Here is a 16628-nt window from a genome sequence, read left to right on the forward strand (position 1 = left end):
CCAATTTATTGTTCTTGTGTTCGCGCTTCGTGCATGTTCTTGTTTTCTCGTGCGCGTGCGTGCATTCATGCATGTTGTTGTCATCTTATGTGTGTACGCACGAGCGCTGCACGTAAGTATGTGCATGTTCACGTGCACGTGCGAGAAAGAGATGGAAGATACCACACCATTAATATGAGATCCAATTCATGTATGACATGTGGAGAGACGATTAGTTTTGATTGACATGCTATCTTTCTTTCTTTTTGAGGGAAGATTGACATGCTATCTGAAACACCCGATATAGCATGGTCATATACCGAAAGTGATCTTCTGAGTGCGAGCACATGTGCTCGCGGTATCCCCCGCTCTTTTTTTTTGCAGGCTAATTGGAGAGCTTTATTCATGGAAAAGCATTCATGGATGAGTCAGCCAAGAGGCTTGTCATCAAGAAGCTTCGAGTTTCATCTATCCAACTATCTGTTACATCAAGTGCACACGCACGTTTCGCATAAAGGTGCGCAGGCAGATTAGCTGATCTACTAACATGACAAATATGAAAAGAATCAAATAAGGACTAAGCTCTCCTATCTCATCTAGTAAGAAGGCCACAATAGAACGAGAATTGTGGCGAGAATTCCATAATGTCACCAACTCCAAGCAGTCTACTTCCATTACCACATGGGAGAAACCTCGGAGAGTAGCAAAACGAACACCATCACGTAAGGAGAGACCCTCCATAATCAAAGGATCCGTGATCCCAGAGTAAGGCTTGCACCATGCACCAAGCAGGGCCGAGGGAGACCGGGCAACACCCCCAGCCCCTCCCCGGTCGATCTCGAGATTGAGTCCGCCGTCAGTGTTTATTTTGACAAAGCCCTCATCAGGCGGGCGCCATCCAAATCCAGGCAGAACTTGCGCATCTTTGTGTGGAAGATGAAGGAGTGCAATGGCCTCCTTGGTAGCCCGCATAGTAGACAACAGATCCCTACCCTCCTCTCCATGCTTGATGCGGTTCCTAGAATGCCAAACGGACCACATGATAGTTGTGACCCTTGCTCGATCTTCAGAAGAGAACCATGAGGCGCACGCAATGTCTCATGCCCATGACTGTGTGTTAAGATGCGGTAGCCGCAGCCCAAACCTCGCACAGGCCTCTTCCCAGAACCTTTGAGCATGCGGGCAATACAATAGTGCATGCTGCAGATCCTCGTCTGCCGCAAGACAAACTTTGCACTGACGAGCATCCGCAATGTGTCGATGATTGAGTGTTGCTTCATCTGGAAGAATCCCTCGAAGAACTCTCCACCAAAACACTCTGACTTTTGGAATTACATTCAACTTCCACAGGGCTTTCCACAACTGTTGATCACTCGATGAGGTTCCGGTAGCCGTCCCTTCCTCTGGAGCCAAAAGCTCGTTCTGAGTCACAAGAGAACGGTACGCTGTTTTGACAGTGTAGTTGCCTGATTTTTCAAATGCCCAAGCAAGGAAATCATTGCCACCGCCCGACCTGATAGGGATGTTTAGAATGGCCGCAGCATCAGAAGCAGTGAAATTTTCTCTGACCAAATCCTGCCTCCACGACCAAGTTTGAGAATCAATGAGCTCCGACACTAGCTGAATGTCAGTGTTCGGTGGTCGTGTAACGGGTGTCATATTAATCGTACCTGGAATCCACTTGTCAATCCAGACCGAGATAGTAGTGCCATCTCCAACACGGGTGATCAACCCAGTTCTCAAAGCTTCCCTCCCCGCTATAATCGCCTTCCAAGTAGCAGAAGCTGACTTGGGTGCTGACGCCTGCATGAATTCAGAATCGGGGAAATACCTTCCTTTCAATACTCTCGCGCAGAGGGAGTCCGGACTTGTCACAAACCTCCATCCGTGCTTGCCAAGCATTGCAAGGTTAAATAAGTGTGGATCTTGAAATCCCATGCCCCCTTGCACTTGGGTGTTGCCAACTCTTTCCAAGACACCCAATGCATTGACTTCTTATCAAGTGAGCTGCTCCAAAAATATTTGGCCATAGGTGAAGTCAAACTCTTGCATACTTTCTTAGTAAGCAGAAAGGTGCTCATAGGGAAGGTGGGAATTGCTTGAGCTATTGATTTCAACAACGCATCCCGCCCCGCACAAGCAAGTAACCTTTCCGACCAACCTTGGATCTTGGAACGCACCCTCTCGCTGACATGATCAAATGTACCACTCGTGATCCGTCCCACAGTGGTGGGTAATCCCAAATATTTTTTGCTAAAGGCCTCCACCTGGATATTCAAGGTAGCCTTCATTAGATGCCGCAAGTCTGATGGTGAATTGGAGCTGAAATATATTGAGCTTTTCTCCCTATTGACACATTGTCCCGAAGCTTCACCATAGACTCGAAGAATTTCATTCAGACGAATAGCACTCAAATTGTTTGCATTGATAAAGATAAGGCTGTCCTCCGCGAACAATAGGTGAGTGACCCATGGAGATATGTAACTCACACACAGTCCCCTATCAACAATTCCTAAAATTTTAACAATGAGGAAAAACCTTCCGCACACAACAGAAATAAGTAAGGTGATACCGGATCTCCTAGACGAAAATCCCTCGTTGATGTGAAAAAAGGTAGTAGCTAACACGAACTGAAAACCGTACAGAGGAGACACACTTCATGATTAATCTAGTGAAACTCATGCTGAACCCCAGTCTCAAGAGTATTGCTTCCAGATAATGCCACTCAACGCGATCGTAAGCCTTCATCATATCGAGCTTGACCACACACGAATAATTCTGTCCCTTCTTCCTCCTTTTCATGGTGTGTATACTCTCATACACAACCAACACATTATCTGTAATGAGGCGTCCTGGGACAAAAGCACTTTGTTCTTCACTAATGATAGAGTCCATCCAGCTTCTCAATCGATTAGTAATAGCTTTGGCCGCAATCTTATACAAGACCGGGCACAAGGCAATAGGATGATATTGTGTGATCGACTGTGGGTGGCGTACCTTGGGAATAAGTGTGACGGAAGTATCGTTCAACCCCGCTGGCAGCTCTCCTCCATTGAGAAAATCCAACATTGCTAATGTTACATCAGCAACTAATAAATCCCAGTGTCGCTGATAAAAACCTGCAGTGAAACCATCTACACCCGGAGCTTTGGAAGGTGCCATCTGGAATAATGCCACCTTCACTTCTTCGGCCGTGTAGGGCTTATCGAGATCGTCATTCATGGCCTGGGAGACCTTGACAGGCACATGACATAATAGGTCGCTCGCGTCCGCAAAACTCTGTGTTTGATACAGGTTTTGATAAAAAGCTTGCACCTCCATCTTGTCCTCCTCTTCCGACGAACAGATCGAGCCATCGATCCTGTCGTCGGAGGCAGGATATTTTGTTGATCCTTTTGCACTATGCCACTTGATCCTGATAGTAGGTTGTATTACGGTCCCCTTCACGAAGCCAGAGGACTCGGGATCGCTGTCTAAGCCACACCTCTTCTTGATGAAGCGTCTCCTTTAGTTTTGTCACGATCCATTTCTCCTCCTCCGTTGGCCCGGAGCCAATAGACCTGCACCTAATTCAATCAAGCCTCTTCTGCAGTTGTCGAACAGTGCGAGTTAGACTGCCGAATTCCCTGGAGCCCCATGGTTCAAGTGTCTGCTGTAGAGAACCCAAAGCCATCGAAATCCCTTGGAGCCCAGGTCTTCTTTGAATGCCCCGCCAGGTCTCCTGAACCAAATGGTCATAATCCACATGAGTCTGCCAAACATTCTCATAGCGGAACTGTTTTTTTGCCCTTGATCTACCGGGCATATGCAACTTTATTTCTGCCACAACAAAGCAGTGATCAGACTCCACCGATGGAAGATGTCTAACTCTGATATGCGCAAAGTGTTGTCTGAACTCTTCATTTGCAAAAAACCTATCCAACCCGGCCTTGACATTCGCATCGCTTGCTTGATGATTATCCCAAGTGTATGCTGACCCTGACCAGCCAAGGTCTTGCAAAGAAACGTCATCGATCACTTCCCTGAAAGCGCGCATCTGCCTCTCCGGCCGCGCTGTTTTACTAAAGTGCTCGGAAGCGAACAGAGTTTCATTAAAATCACCCGCACACAGCCATGCCGCATGCGGTATTGCATAAAGGGAACGGAGAGTTTGCCAACTCTGAAGTCGACCATCAGCTCTTGGCGCCCCATATAATCCTGTGAAACGCCATATTGAGGAATCTTGATCATTACTTTTGACAACCGTGTCAATATGGCACTGACTGAAATTCTTTAACTCGACAATAACATCGCGAGACCAGAAAAGACCAATACCGCCACTAAGGCCGGCACTGTCTACAGCAAAACAACCTCCAAAACCTAGAGTGTACTTCAACGCCTCAACTCTTTTTGCATTGATCTTTGTTTCCATAACGAAGAGGAGGGTGGGTCCTTCTAGCTTCACAATACTGCGAAGCTCTCGAACTGCCTCAGGGTTCCCAAGCCCCCGGCAGTTCCAGCTCAAACAACTCATTGGGACGGCCAGGATCGCGGGGCGATCTCTGCCGAATTTTCCGGTGTAGGTTTCTTCTTTTTCTGCTCACGGAAGAAATCCTCCCCGTCTATGTCATTGCTAGCTGAATTTGGATCATCGATTTTACTTGTACCAGCTCCATCAGCCTCTATTCCTCCCCCAGTAAGGAGCAAAGTTTTCGCCACAGGCCTGTATACCTGGTTTGGTCCCTCTTTGCGTTTGGGCTGCGTCTTGCTCTTATGTGGGGAGGTCACCTCCTCACCGGTTTCCTTTTGGGTGCTAGAATTTCTTGTTGTTTGTTTACTGTTCGCACCCGACTTTGGTTCCTTCTGGAAACCCTCATAGCCTTGCTTCCTTGAATCGTCCAGAGCACGAAGCGACGGGCGAAACGGAAGATCACCTTTCTCATCTCTTGAACCTGGGGTCGGACAGTAAAGTTTAGAGTGTCCCAGTCTGCCACAGGAGAAACGGAAATATGGCACCTGCTCATATTGGATGTCATACATGTCCACCTTCTTTCTCCTTGCAGAATCTATCAAAATCCACCTTCGAAGTGATTTGTTCACATCAATGGAGATCCTTGCACGCAGAAACCCCCCATTGTGATCGAACCTGACTTGCTGAGCATGTTTATCCATCTATTTAGCAATGGGCATCCACCACAGCTCATCTCTCAGATGGTAGGGTAGGTTAATGACCCTAGCCCAGATATGCAACCTATCAAACTTAACCTCATCCGGCCTCATACACTCATCAAACTCTGCAATATGACAACGTGCTTGTTGATATGCCACGGTGATCCACCCCAAACTCGATCTCTATCTCGTTGATTCTCGAATTCAACCACAAACATGTTTAGCCCCGTAGGACGGAACTGCAACCCCCGTGGATTACCCCACGCCGGGCGGAGCGCATTGGTGATGGTCTGAATATGAACAGGGTTCCGATGCAGTACTTTACCAGCCAACAACCACTTCCCCGATCCTTCCTCCGTCCGATCATCAAGCACAAGCGGAGTCGCCTCTTCCTCAGATATGTCAAGCTTCCCCAAGGCCTCCTCCAGTTGCTTCCTCATGTCACCGCCCGCCTGAGAACCTTCCCCTGCTGCCGCGCCAGGGGCCGCCATCGCCGGCGTCCCAGCCATCAATCCCTCCTCGCACTGACGACAAATCTCCGGCCGAACGTCGAGTTCCACGTCAAAACCCTAGATCGCCTCGGCCGCCACCAGAGGGTTTAGGGTTTCGAGGAAAAAACCTTTTGATAAACGCTCGGTATCCCCCCGCTCGCAGGCCTCATGATCCACAAACACTCGCGTATAGGGCCAGACAGTATTCCAGTATATCGATTGATGAATAGTTTCTCGTGGCCCACGTCTGTAATGACGGCCTTGCTACGGCGTGAGATACCGGAAAAACCTATTTGCAGCTCTCTGCGGCAAACAGTCAGGGTTTCGCACAGGCGCGATCGATGAGCGCTCAGGATGGGCCAGCCTGTTAACGTAACAACTGGTTTTGCGAACCTTCTATGAAAGTTTTTTGCCGGTTTTTTCCGGTTTTGGGAACCTTCTAGAAGGTTCCTGGACCAGTTTTTTCTTTTTGTATTTATTTTTTAGCTTTTCTTTTTTATTAATCTTTCCTTTCTTGTTTTTCTCTATCTTTTTTTATGTTTCTTTTTTCGGTGTTTTTCTATTTTCTTTCTCCTTGCCCTTTACTTTTTGAATTTTTTTCCTATTTTCAAGGAATGTTTCAGAATTTTTCAAAAGGGAAATTTTAGACTTTTTTAATATCTTTTAGAAATATTCCTGTTTTCAAATTTTTGTTCAGAAATTTCATAAAAGTTTAGAATCTCAATAATTGTTTGCTTATTTAAAAAAATCAAAATTTCAAAAAGTGTTTGGCTTTTTAAACTTTGTTCACAAACTAAAAAATGTTCGGTTTTTTAGAAGTATGTTCCTGTTTTCAAAATTATTTCAAAATTCAAAAAATATTCAAATTTCCAAATTTGTTCATGAATTCAAAAAATGTTCATGTTTTCAAATTTTGTTCACGAATTAGAAATTGCTCAGGAGTTTATAAAAGTGTTCCCATTTCCATCAATTGTTCACAAAATTCCAAAAATGTTCCCTTTTCCAAAATTTGTTCTCAAGTTCAGGAAATTTTCACGTTTTTTCAGTTTTGTTCACATATTCAAAAAAATCTGGGGATTTTAGAAAATGTTCCTGTTTCCAAAATTGTTCACAAATTCAAAAAATATTCAAAAAATTCAAAAAATGTTCCTGTTTTCAAATTTGTTTGCAAATTCAGAAAACTTTCACAATTTTCAATTTTGTTCACATATTCAACAAAAAAACTGCGAATTTTTAAAAATGTTCCTGTTTTCCCAAAAAAACACCAATTCAATAAATGGTCATTCGTCAAAAGATTGTTCACAAAATTTAGAAAATGTTCCCTTTTTCAAAATTTGTTTACAAATTCAGAATAATTTCACATTTTCCAATTTTGTTCACATATTCATAAAAATGTGGGAATTTTAGAAAATGTTCATGTTTTCCAAATTTGTTCACCAATTCAATAAATTGTTCACAAATTATGATATTTTTGGGAATTTCAGGGATGTTCCAATTTCCAAAAAAAAAAATCAAAATTCAGAAATGTTCCTGTTTTTGAAAATGCTCGTTTGTCAAAAACTCTTTTACAAAGTTGAGATGTGTTTATCTTTCATAAAACACTCAGTTTTTTTTTTCAAAAGAAGCGTACGGAATTCTTAAAATATGTCGGATCTGGGCGTATATTGCTTCTTAAAGGTTTACGTTGCCTTATGTTCAATAACCTGTAGTAGCTGAGCTGGTAGTATTTCGTGATTTGCTGGTTGAGATCTTGTGTTTTCGATCCCTGCTGAGGGCGGTTAAATTTTTTAGCCCAGTGAGCGACCCGACTATGCGAAGCTGCGACTGTTTGTCCTGAGATACTTGGGCTCTGGCTCAAACGTCTGCATACGTGGTAGGCCGTTTTCGAGCAGATTCTGGGCCAACGGTGGGTCTTGCTCAATAATTGCGGCGCACCTTGCCAGTCTTCTTCCCCCGCACGATTCATTCATCCCCTTCCCTGCTCTGTTTTGTTAATTAAGCCATGTGGTGTGATGTACTAGTAAAGATCAAATGTACTGTCGCGTGTAATCTGCGACTAATAATGGAATCAATCAGCATCAATAAAATCAGTTCCCACGACAGCATTTGTTATTATTATTATTATTTTCCTGCTGTCTGCACGCTCAGGTTCATGTGTACTTACCAGCTACAACTCCTGCAGTTCATCATTTACATTTGAGGGAGTATCAGCTCAGCATGTACATATATATTTTTGTACCACACACACTAGAATCATGATGTGCCTCGTGTATTCGGTGCAAACTAATTCTCTTTCTCTTTTTCACCATACCTGCTGCTGGACTTGCTGCATGTGTGAGCATATGAATGATGTAAGGTTCAACTACATGTAAATCTTCAGGTCTCACTGCTGCAATTGGGGCATCGAAACCTTCAACCCCTGTCCACAGAAACAGTTTTGTTAGTGTTAACCACACATCACTTTTCACTGCAGAAATTGAATTTTAGTGAATTACTTTCTGCTCCACATCGGACACGCACCTCGCACACTTGTGACTGGAGGAAGCCCTTGTTGCCGGTTTACCTGAACGAGAAAACCAGAAACTATTAAGCCAGCAAAACTCATCACTGAAATTACTGGCTTATACAAATGACCAGCACGTGCATACCATTCATTTATTGGACTCTTTCATGCTGCCTTAACACTCTTGCATCTTCCTACATATCCTAGCAAGCCTGGTTGGCATGTCTTTTCTCACTGTCCGAAGACTCTAGATCACTTTCCTCCATTGGACCCTTCCCCTTATCGTTCGGAGCAATCTGAAATCTTGGCCTGCGACGGAGTGCGTCCTCCCCATTTACATGTATGTAAACTCCACGCTCAGGCTCCACTTTGCATCACATCTGCAGAAATTGTACACAAGCAACAAAGTTAACAAAATAAAATAAAAAGTTACCATCTGACACGTGAGGATTATATAACAGGAACTTACTATTGGCTTGGGTTGCTAACATAGTTTGCTCAGGTTCCGTTTTGACAGTCTCTTGTTCACCATTTGGCACCACATCTGCATAGATAGATGGCACACGTTACTAATGAATTTAACTGAAGAAGTCAGGTTGAAATATGCGTCAAGATTCATTTGCTTGTACTAACCCATATCACCCGTGTGCCGTGGGGCTGTTGCTCGGGCTCCGTATTTGCCATGTTTGCAACACTATCAATGTTCGCCATGTCAGTCCAAGGAATATCAGCTGGGGGACTCCAAAACAGATGGTATCAAGATTACAATTAGTTAGTACCGGAATTAGACAATTTGAGATTAATGTACATCTAACGCGAACACACTCGTTGTGTATGCATTATCCGCCATCAGAGGATGAAATTCCCAGTGTCACGATTCCATGTAACCCTCGGGCCTAGCCTGCATTTTCACATCCAGTCCTCAACCCATGTTAGTATCTCACCCAACCACTCATTTTTTTATTTTAAACACACTAGTAGTGGAGCTTACCGCAACCCTCCTCTTAACATTTGGATTAATTTCTCCACCATTGTAAAAGTATACGCAAAGATCCTTGGCAATAGATTTGATCTAAAGTTTGCAGCGCTGAAGTCCAGCCAGTTACAGAAATGGTTTTTGTTGAACGTGACATATCTTGTATTACTAATTCTATCTTCTCTAGCCTTGTATAGTTGACTCCTAGAGATATGGTAGGATTAGTTTCCTTGTCATGCAAGACATCCTGTGTATATATTGTAACCTACTCCATGGAATACAATGAGTTGCATCCTACACCTTTCCACATGGTATCAGTTTACCCTACGATCTCAATCGCTTCCGCCCTACGACGCCGCCGCTGCACCTCCCTGTAGCCGCCACCGCGCCTCCTCAACCCTAGGCCGCCGCCGCACTCTCCCTCCCGCCGCCGTAGCCCCCGCAACTCACACAATCCCGCCGTCGCCGCTACTCTCCCGTAGCCGCCGCCACACCCCTCCTAAACCCTAAGCCGCCGCTGCCCCCTCCTCGCAGCCGCCACCCTCCCTACCCCTCCCACGCAGCGCCGCCTTACGCCGCTGCCATCTTCTCCCTCCACCACCTCCCAAACCCTAACCGCGCCACGCCCATCCCCCACCATGTCTCGTTCCAAGGTCGAACCCTCCGACGCCGGCTCCTTTACCGGCGCCATGTTCACCTCGGATCGCCTCAATGAGCTCCACATCAAGGATCATGTGCCCGTCATCCTCGACCTCGACTCGCCGTCCTACAACGCATGGCGCACCTACTTCACGCTTTTTGTTCCGCTTGTACACGATAGGTGAAGTGTGGATATCTTGAGCCGAGTTCTGCAAAAACCTCGTAGTTTTCCTCGCGTCATCTTCTGCTTGCTCTCTACTGATTTTAGCACACAAATTCTTCAGAGCTCGTTTTGTGAAAGGCACCTTCTCCATCGAGCCGAAAAAACCCTTCCGACGATGCTATATACTTTGGCTAGATTCACATTGTTCTGACGCAATTGCTCAACCAAGTCTCTTTTGTCAATGTCGATGTGCTCGTGTGAAGGCCAGTGTATTGTCTGCCCATATGTCGTAGACAATGAGTGGCTGTGATGCTCATGATGCTCAGCTATGTACCAACCATTGTCCTTTGAACGGAGCAGCATTATCAGTGCAGGGCACTCGCATCGGCAAGCTCTAGTATTCTCCACTCCAGCTTTTCCCTGCGAAATCATAATCAAACAAGTACCACGTGTCAGGTTTAACAAAGTCCAAGGGCAAACTGCTGAATACAAATCAGTCCAGGAAGGTTATCAATGCGTACCGCACAGCCACAAACAATTTCTTGCTTGCACTTTGTACTCCCCACATTCCAAAACCCTTCTCCCGCGAGTAGAGATTGTAAAAGTCATATGCCTCCTCGAGTGTATCGAAGCTTGTACCAAGTGCTGGGACAATTACCATGTCCCCTGGTTGATCAGCAAACCCCCGTATCGCCTTCTCAAGGGCGCTGATTCGCCCACGGCAAGGTGCCCTTCCGGGTGCAGCTGCTCCAATTCTAACCCTGTAATTTTTTATAAACCTACGTGTGAGATGCATGGTTTTCATAAGAAATTCAGAAAATCCAGATGGCCTGCATACTACTACACTGATATGTTCAAGCATCCTCAGACTCATGTATTTCTAAACCATCAGATGTCATTATCCATGTGTTTTATCTGAATTCCATCAGTAAATTCAGAAGCTCCGAAACTGACTTATGTGTTTATTATGTGCTTATTTCTTAACCAACTTTCTGCCTAGTTAATCTACCTAGCTATAGCAACGGTCATATATTATCCCACAGATTAGCACCCTTTATGCAACTCAGCTAAATGCAAAATTCAGTCATTTGTTTCCAGGGTAAACATTGTAGAAGCAGAACAACCAATTCCATAGGTCAAAAATGCAAAATCAGCTGTCCCAGTAGTCAATTCAGTACATATTATGGTTAAGCTCACCTTTGCCATCTCCTTCTATTTAGGTTCATGGTCCAGTATGCATAAACCAGCGAAGACAGCCCTTCATTGGACTTACCTTTTGTTTTTATCAAATGCTGCTACTATCTGAACCTCTCCCAACGACAATAGTACACCATCTTTTCAATGAAATGAGTACTTTTAATTTTCATTTCGCACTGCACCGCTTATACTAAACGATTACGAAATTATTTATATCTTCCATGCCAATTCTTATCATAGACTACTAGCTGCCCAAACAACTCCCTCCGTCCGAAAATACTTGTCATCAAAATGAACAAAAGGGGATGTATCTAGAACTAAAATACATCTAGATACATCCTCTTTTATTCATTTTGATGACAAGTATTTCCGGACGGAGGGAGTACTGTGCAACCAACTTTGTCATGCAGATTACCTGCGAGTCCAGCCTGGAGTCTCAGGATCAATCTGTCCAATTGATTGTTCAGATGCCTGCGGCTCGGCTTCCCCGTCGCCTATGGCTCCCCCCTCGGCCGCACAGATCTGCCCCTGAACGCTACCAGTCGCCATGGGCGGGAGCTGCTCAGCTTCAGTCGCCATCGCCGGGTAGTGAAGCGGCTCCATCGGAAGCTGGCTGTCGTTCACTTCTTCCATCACCGCAGTGCTGCAGATGGCAAAAATCTTCGTGTCAGGCAGACAGATCGAGCGCCAAGATAGAAAACCAGAACCTGTCGATTAAGCACTTTCGACGGGGGGCAGCACGCAGATGAGATATTTCGTCTTACCTCCTAATCGGTTTGCTGCAAGAACACCATCCCGACAAAGCGCCGCCTGGTTTCGCTCCACCGCAGATCTGCACAGGCGACAATGGCGATTCAACAGTCCTTATCCAGAGGTGGGAGGCAGCTCCGCCTTGTTATTTACTTCCGCCTATACCGCTGCCTGCCGGAAAGCAGGGTTCCTGAGCCACCGATCAGGGACACAGAACCATCCCGAGCCACGGCTCTGCTTTCTCACCTTCACGGCGCCGGCTGTGAGCCCCGTCTCCGACACGACGGCCTACGCATCTGTATGACTGTATACCGTATGTCCTGACTGGGTGAATTAGAAAAGAGCTACCGCCTGCCTCCGTAAGACTAGCCACAATGGTGGTGAGTAATGCACACTACTAACATACACATATCCCTAGATTATATTATTATCTTCATAATGGGTAGTACTTTCTCCTTTTCGGTTTATAAGGCTCAATTCAAAAATCTCACCAACCAAGGAGATGGTGAGTGGTGGAATAATTTTTGTACTTTGCAAAAGCACCTACTTAATGCTCTTGTTTTTCTTAAAAAATTATGTTTATCAATGCATTAATTGCAATGCATGCATGCATAAAATACATGAATTGGTTAATTTTCTCTCAATACTTGCATGCAATGATTTAATGCACCTTGGAATCTAAATATGTGATAGAAAACAATCAAATTGAGCCTTATAAAATAGAAAAACTAAAATTGTGAGATTAGTCCTATAAACCAGAAAGAAGGGAGTAACATGCAAAGCTTCATTTATTAAGTTATAGACTCATATCGCATTGAGACATGTGATGTTACAATAACTAGCTAAGTTACTATAACTACCTCTCTCCTCATTAACTCATTACCACATAAACAAATTTGCTGAGTTGGACTCGATGTTGTTGTTGAAGTTACTCCCACTGTGGCTAGTCTAACGCAGCGCCACACACCCCGAAGCTAAGTTCTACCGCCCAGATAAAGAGCTCACTTGTGCTCGTGAGCAGAACAGCTGCGTCCGGTCATATACATGTAGTTCCATGCAATATGTGTGTAGATCGTAATGTCGTTTGAAAAATGCACTACTATAGTTTCATTTTTACATATTATGGAATAATGCAAGTTCTATGAAATATATGGCATAATCATTTATTTTAAGTTTTCTTTCTTAGATGTTTTTTCTCTCCTTTAGAGTAATACCTAAATTCTTAATTCATTTGAACTTAGAAAATTATTATTTTTGTAATATATGACTTTATCTACTGACAAGGGGAAAATGTCTTACATAAATGTTTTTTATTTTCTTATATATTCAAATCTACTTTTGCACGTTTTATTGTTCCATAGTCGATTTTGGTTGTTAGATTTTCCCATATAAGATAATTACCTACCATGCCTGCAAATTCTTTATAATAAAGTTGAAGCCCTAGAAAAAAACTTTAAAAATTGGTTTCATATTTTTTGGGGAGAAACTTTTGATCTATTCATAATCAATCATGGTAGTGCATAGGACATTAGTTGTAAAAAAATACAATTAGATCCGTGGACCACCTAGCGAAGACTACAAACACTAAAGCAGACCGATGACACATCACCATTATTGTCCCTCCCTCTTCGGAGCCAGGCAAACTTTGTTGTAGTAAATTATTAAAAAGTCGTCATGCTAAGACCTCACAGGACCATCACACCAGAGTAGCAACCATCGCTGATGAAGAAAGTCGTAGATTAGAAGGACCAAACCTATAAAGTCCCAAATGAAGATGAACGAAAACTGCATCCAAATAGATCCACCAAATAGGAGCAACGACCAAACCCCACGAGATCTGGCGAAGACACACCTTCACATGCCCTTTGACGATGCTAGACAAGTCATTGGGACGTGAATCAAATGTGGGAGACATTATTCCTATTGAATGACATCATCGCCGACACACAACCTCCAACCATGACATTGAAGCTATCAAGAATGAGAGCGGTGTCTTAGCTCCCGCCGACCGGAGGCCAAGCTCCTTCGCACCTCCACGGCCCAACGGCCATCAAAGATGTGGCGGATCGTTGGTGGCGCCAACGAGAGGAGGAGGAAACCTGATCTGCTGAGGTCTTGGTGCTGCATGAAAGTGACATCATCTTATACTCTCTCTTAAAACAAATTGGACGGGTTAGTTCATATGTTTCTGGGACCATAATCATCTTTTTCTTGCCTGTGGGACCATAATCACCTTCCATCATGCGTTGATTATAATGATACGGAAAGTAAAAGCATGCGAAGAATATTTTTAGTCTCTCTCTATATATATTTCTTTAGGGCTTTTATTAGTATACATTTCGAGAATTCTGGAAAAAAAATTCTAAAGCCCGTGAGTTCTTTTTAGCACAAAACATAGAGCTCGTGGGTGTAAAAAGGAGATGTAGTTTTAAGAAAACAGATAGGTAATCCTTTTTTTTTTCCTTTTTGAGGTCGGTAATCTAGGAAAATCCTATATGCCGCTCGCTGCGTCAAACTGCCGACGCTTCGCAAAGGCCGGCCCGTCTAACCGTTCCAGCGCTCCCGGTTTTGGGAACCAGGTTCCCACTGGTTTTTCTGGTTTTGGGAACCTTCTCGAAGGTTCCTAAACCGGTTTTTATTTTCCTTTCTTTTTCTATTTATGTTTCTTTTTTCTTTTCTTTTTTTCTTTTTTGTTTTTCAAGTTGATGTTTTCTTTTTCAAAAAAATGTTCGGATTTTTTGGAAATGTTTGCGCTTTTACAAAAATGATCCAATTTTGAAAAATGTTTGTGTTTTCAATTTTTTGTTCATAAATTCAAAAATTGTTCGGAATTTTCAAAAAATATTTGTGTGTTAACAAAATTGTTCAGAATGTTTTTGTTCAAAATTTTGACAACTTTTAAAAGAATGTTCGGGATTTCAAAAAATGTTTCCGTTTCAAAAATTGTTCGCAATTTTCAAAAAATGTTCATGAATTTCTGAACATATTCGTTTTATATTTCTTTTACATTTTTTGTTTTTTCTTTTTCAAGTTTATTTTTCTTTTCGAACTTGTTCAAAAATTTCAAATATTTGTTCGGAATTTTCAAAAAAACTCATTTTGAAATTTGTTCACAAATTCAAAAAATGTTCATATTTAAAAAAATGTTTAGAATTTCAAAAAATGTTTGTGGTTTAAAATTTTGTTCACAATTTCAAAAAATGTTCTTGTTTTCAAAACTTGTTCATAAATTCAAAAAAGATCTGGGAGCTTCAAATAATATTTGCGCTTTCAAAATTTGTTCGGAATTGCAAAATATGTTCCTTGTTAATTTTTTTTCTCACAAATTCAAAATATGTTCTTGATTTTCAAAAATTGTTCGCATATATGAAAAAATGTTCGCCTTTCCCAACTTTTGTTTAGGGTTTCAAAAATTGTTTTGACGTTCAAATTGTTTTTCATGTTTTTTCAATTTTGTTCATAATCATAAAAAGTTCACTAGTTTGGAACAATGATCGTTTTTTTAAAGGATTATTTTCCTTCAAAATGTTCATAACTTTTTCAAAAATATTTAGAATTCTAAAAATGATTTCTGATTTCAGAAACAGTTCGAATTTTGAAACATGTTCATGTTAACATTTCTCAGGAGTTTAAAAAATTGTTCAAAAATTTCAAAAAATGGTTCCATCATTTAATTGTGTTCGTAATTTCAGAAATTTTTCGGATATGCCCTGGGTTCAGTTCTTAAGAATCGGTGTTGTATTACAACCCTAGAAGGGTGCTAGCTCATCTGGTTGGATCGCGATATATCCGAGGACGAGATCTTGGGTTCGATACCCATTGCGTCCTCCTTTTTTTAACATCGGTACTCGATCGAACATATTTCGGCCCAGAAACCACGCCCACCGGACAGTCTGTGCGAAGCCCTGCCAACTTGACGCAAAGAGCGTCATATAGGACATCCCGGTAATCTAGTCTAAGGTCACCTCTATGATGACAAAATGGGCCGTGTGGGCCGTCACGTCCTGCTTAGGCTCCAGACCCCAAATCCCGTCAGGTTCATCTGGCAAATCCTATTTAGCGCTGCAGGCGCCCGTTATAGGCAAATTTACAAACGGGCGCCTGCAGCACCCCGCGCTGGGCCGGCCCATTACTATGCATCTAATTTGCAAAAAATGAAACACCATCACTACGAATCAAACCCGCGAACTCACTATTCAAACTTCGTTAGCACAACCACCGCGGTACAAAGCAACATCTGTCAAGATTCAAATCTTTCATTCTTTTATTCCTACCATCTCTGTTTTCTTTTTGTTCTTTTTTGCTTTTTTCCATTTTGGTTTTCTGTCTTTTTCTTCTTCTTCCAGGTCCCCCCCCCATCGATTTTCATGTGTTTTTATTTTTCTTAAGTATGTGAACTTTTTCAAAATTGATGATGTTTTTTAATTTGATGAAATTTGGTTTTCAAAATTGGTGAACCCTTTTTAGTGAACTACTTTTAACAATTGGATGTTTTTTCAAATTCGATGATCTTTCTTTAAATTTGTTGAACTTTTTTTTAAAATTGATGAACTTTTCTGAAATTTGATGGACTTTTCCTAAAATTAAATTAGGTACTCGATCGAACATATTTCGGCCCAGAAACCACGCCCACCGGACAGTCTGTGCGAAGCCCTGCCAACTTGACGCAAAGAGCGTCATATAGGACATCCCGGTAATCTAGTCTAAGGTCACCTCTATGATGACAAAATGGGCCGTGTGGGCCGTCACGTCCTGCTTAGGCTCCAGACCCCAAATCCCGTC

At 42.9% G+C, this 16628-nt stretch overlaps 2 long non-coding RNA genes across 3 annotated transcripts; both read right to left on the minus strand.

Moving 5' to 3' along the window:
* Positions 1 to 7696: 7696 nt before the first annotated feature.
* Positions 7697 to 10255, minus strand: LOC123162714 (uncharacterized). 2 transcript variants are annotated; one of them, XR_006481439.1, is made up of 6 exons: positions 9113 to 10255; positions 8755 to 9022; positions 8591 to 8665; positions 8267 to 8501; positions 8139 to 8181; positions 7697 to 8037 (listed from the first exon to the last, which is right to left on the minus strand). It is a non-coding gene; the product is annotated as an uncharacterized lncRNA (long non-coding RNA). The 2 variants fall into 2 exon arrangements; XR_006481440.1 differs by having other exon boundaries at positions 8114 to 8181.
* Positions 10256 to 10423: 168 nt separating this feature from the next.
* On the minus strand, positions 10424 to 12145 carry LOC123162715 (uncharacterized). Its single transcript, XR_006481441.1, has 3 exons — positions 11861 to 12145; positions 11512 to 11739; positions 10424 to 10660 (listed from the first exon to the last, which is right to left on the minus strand). It is a non-coding gene; the product is annotated as an uncharacterized lncRNA (long non-coding RNA).
* Positions 12146 to 16628: the final 4483 nt, after the last annotated feature.

Source organism: Triticum aestivum, chromosome 7B (assembly GCF_018294505.1).
Source record: "Triticum aestivum cultivar Chinese Spring chromosome 7B, IWGSC CS RefSeq v2.1, whole genome shotgun sequence".
In the NCBI taxonomy this organism is placed as follows: Eukaryota; Viridiplantae; Streptophyta; class Magnoliopsida; order Poales; family Poaceae; genus Triticum; species Triticum aestivum.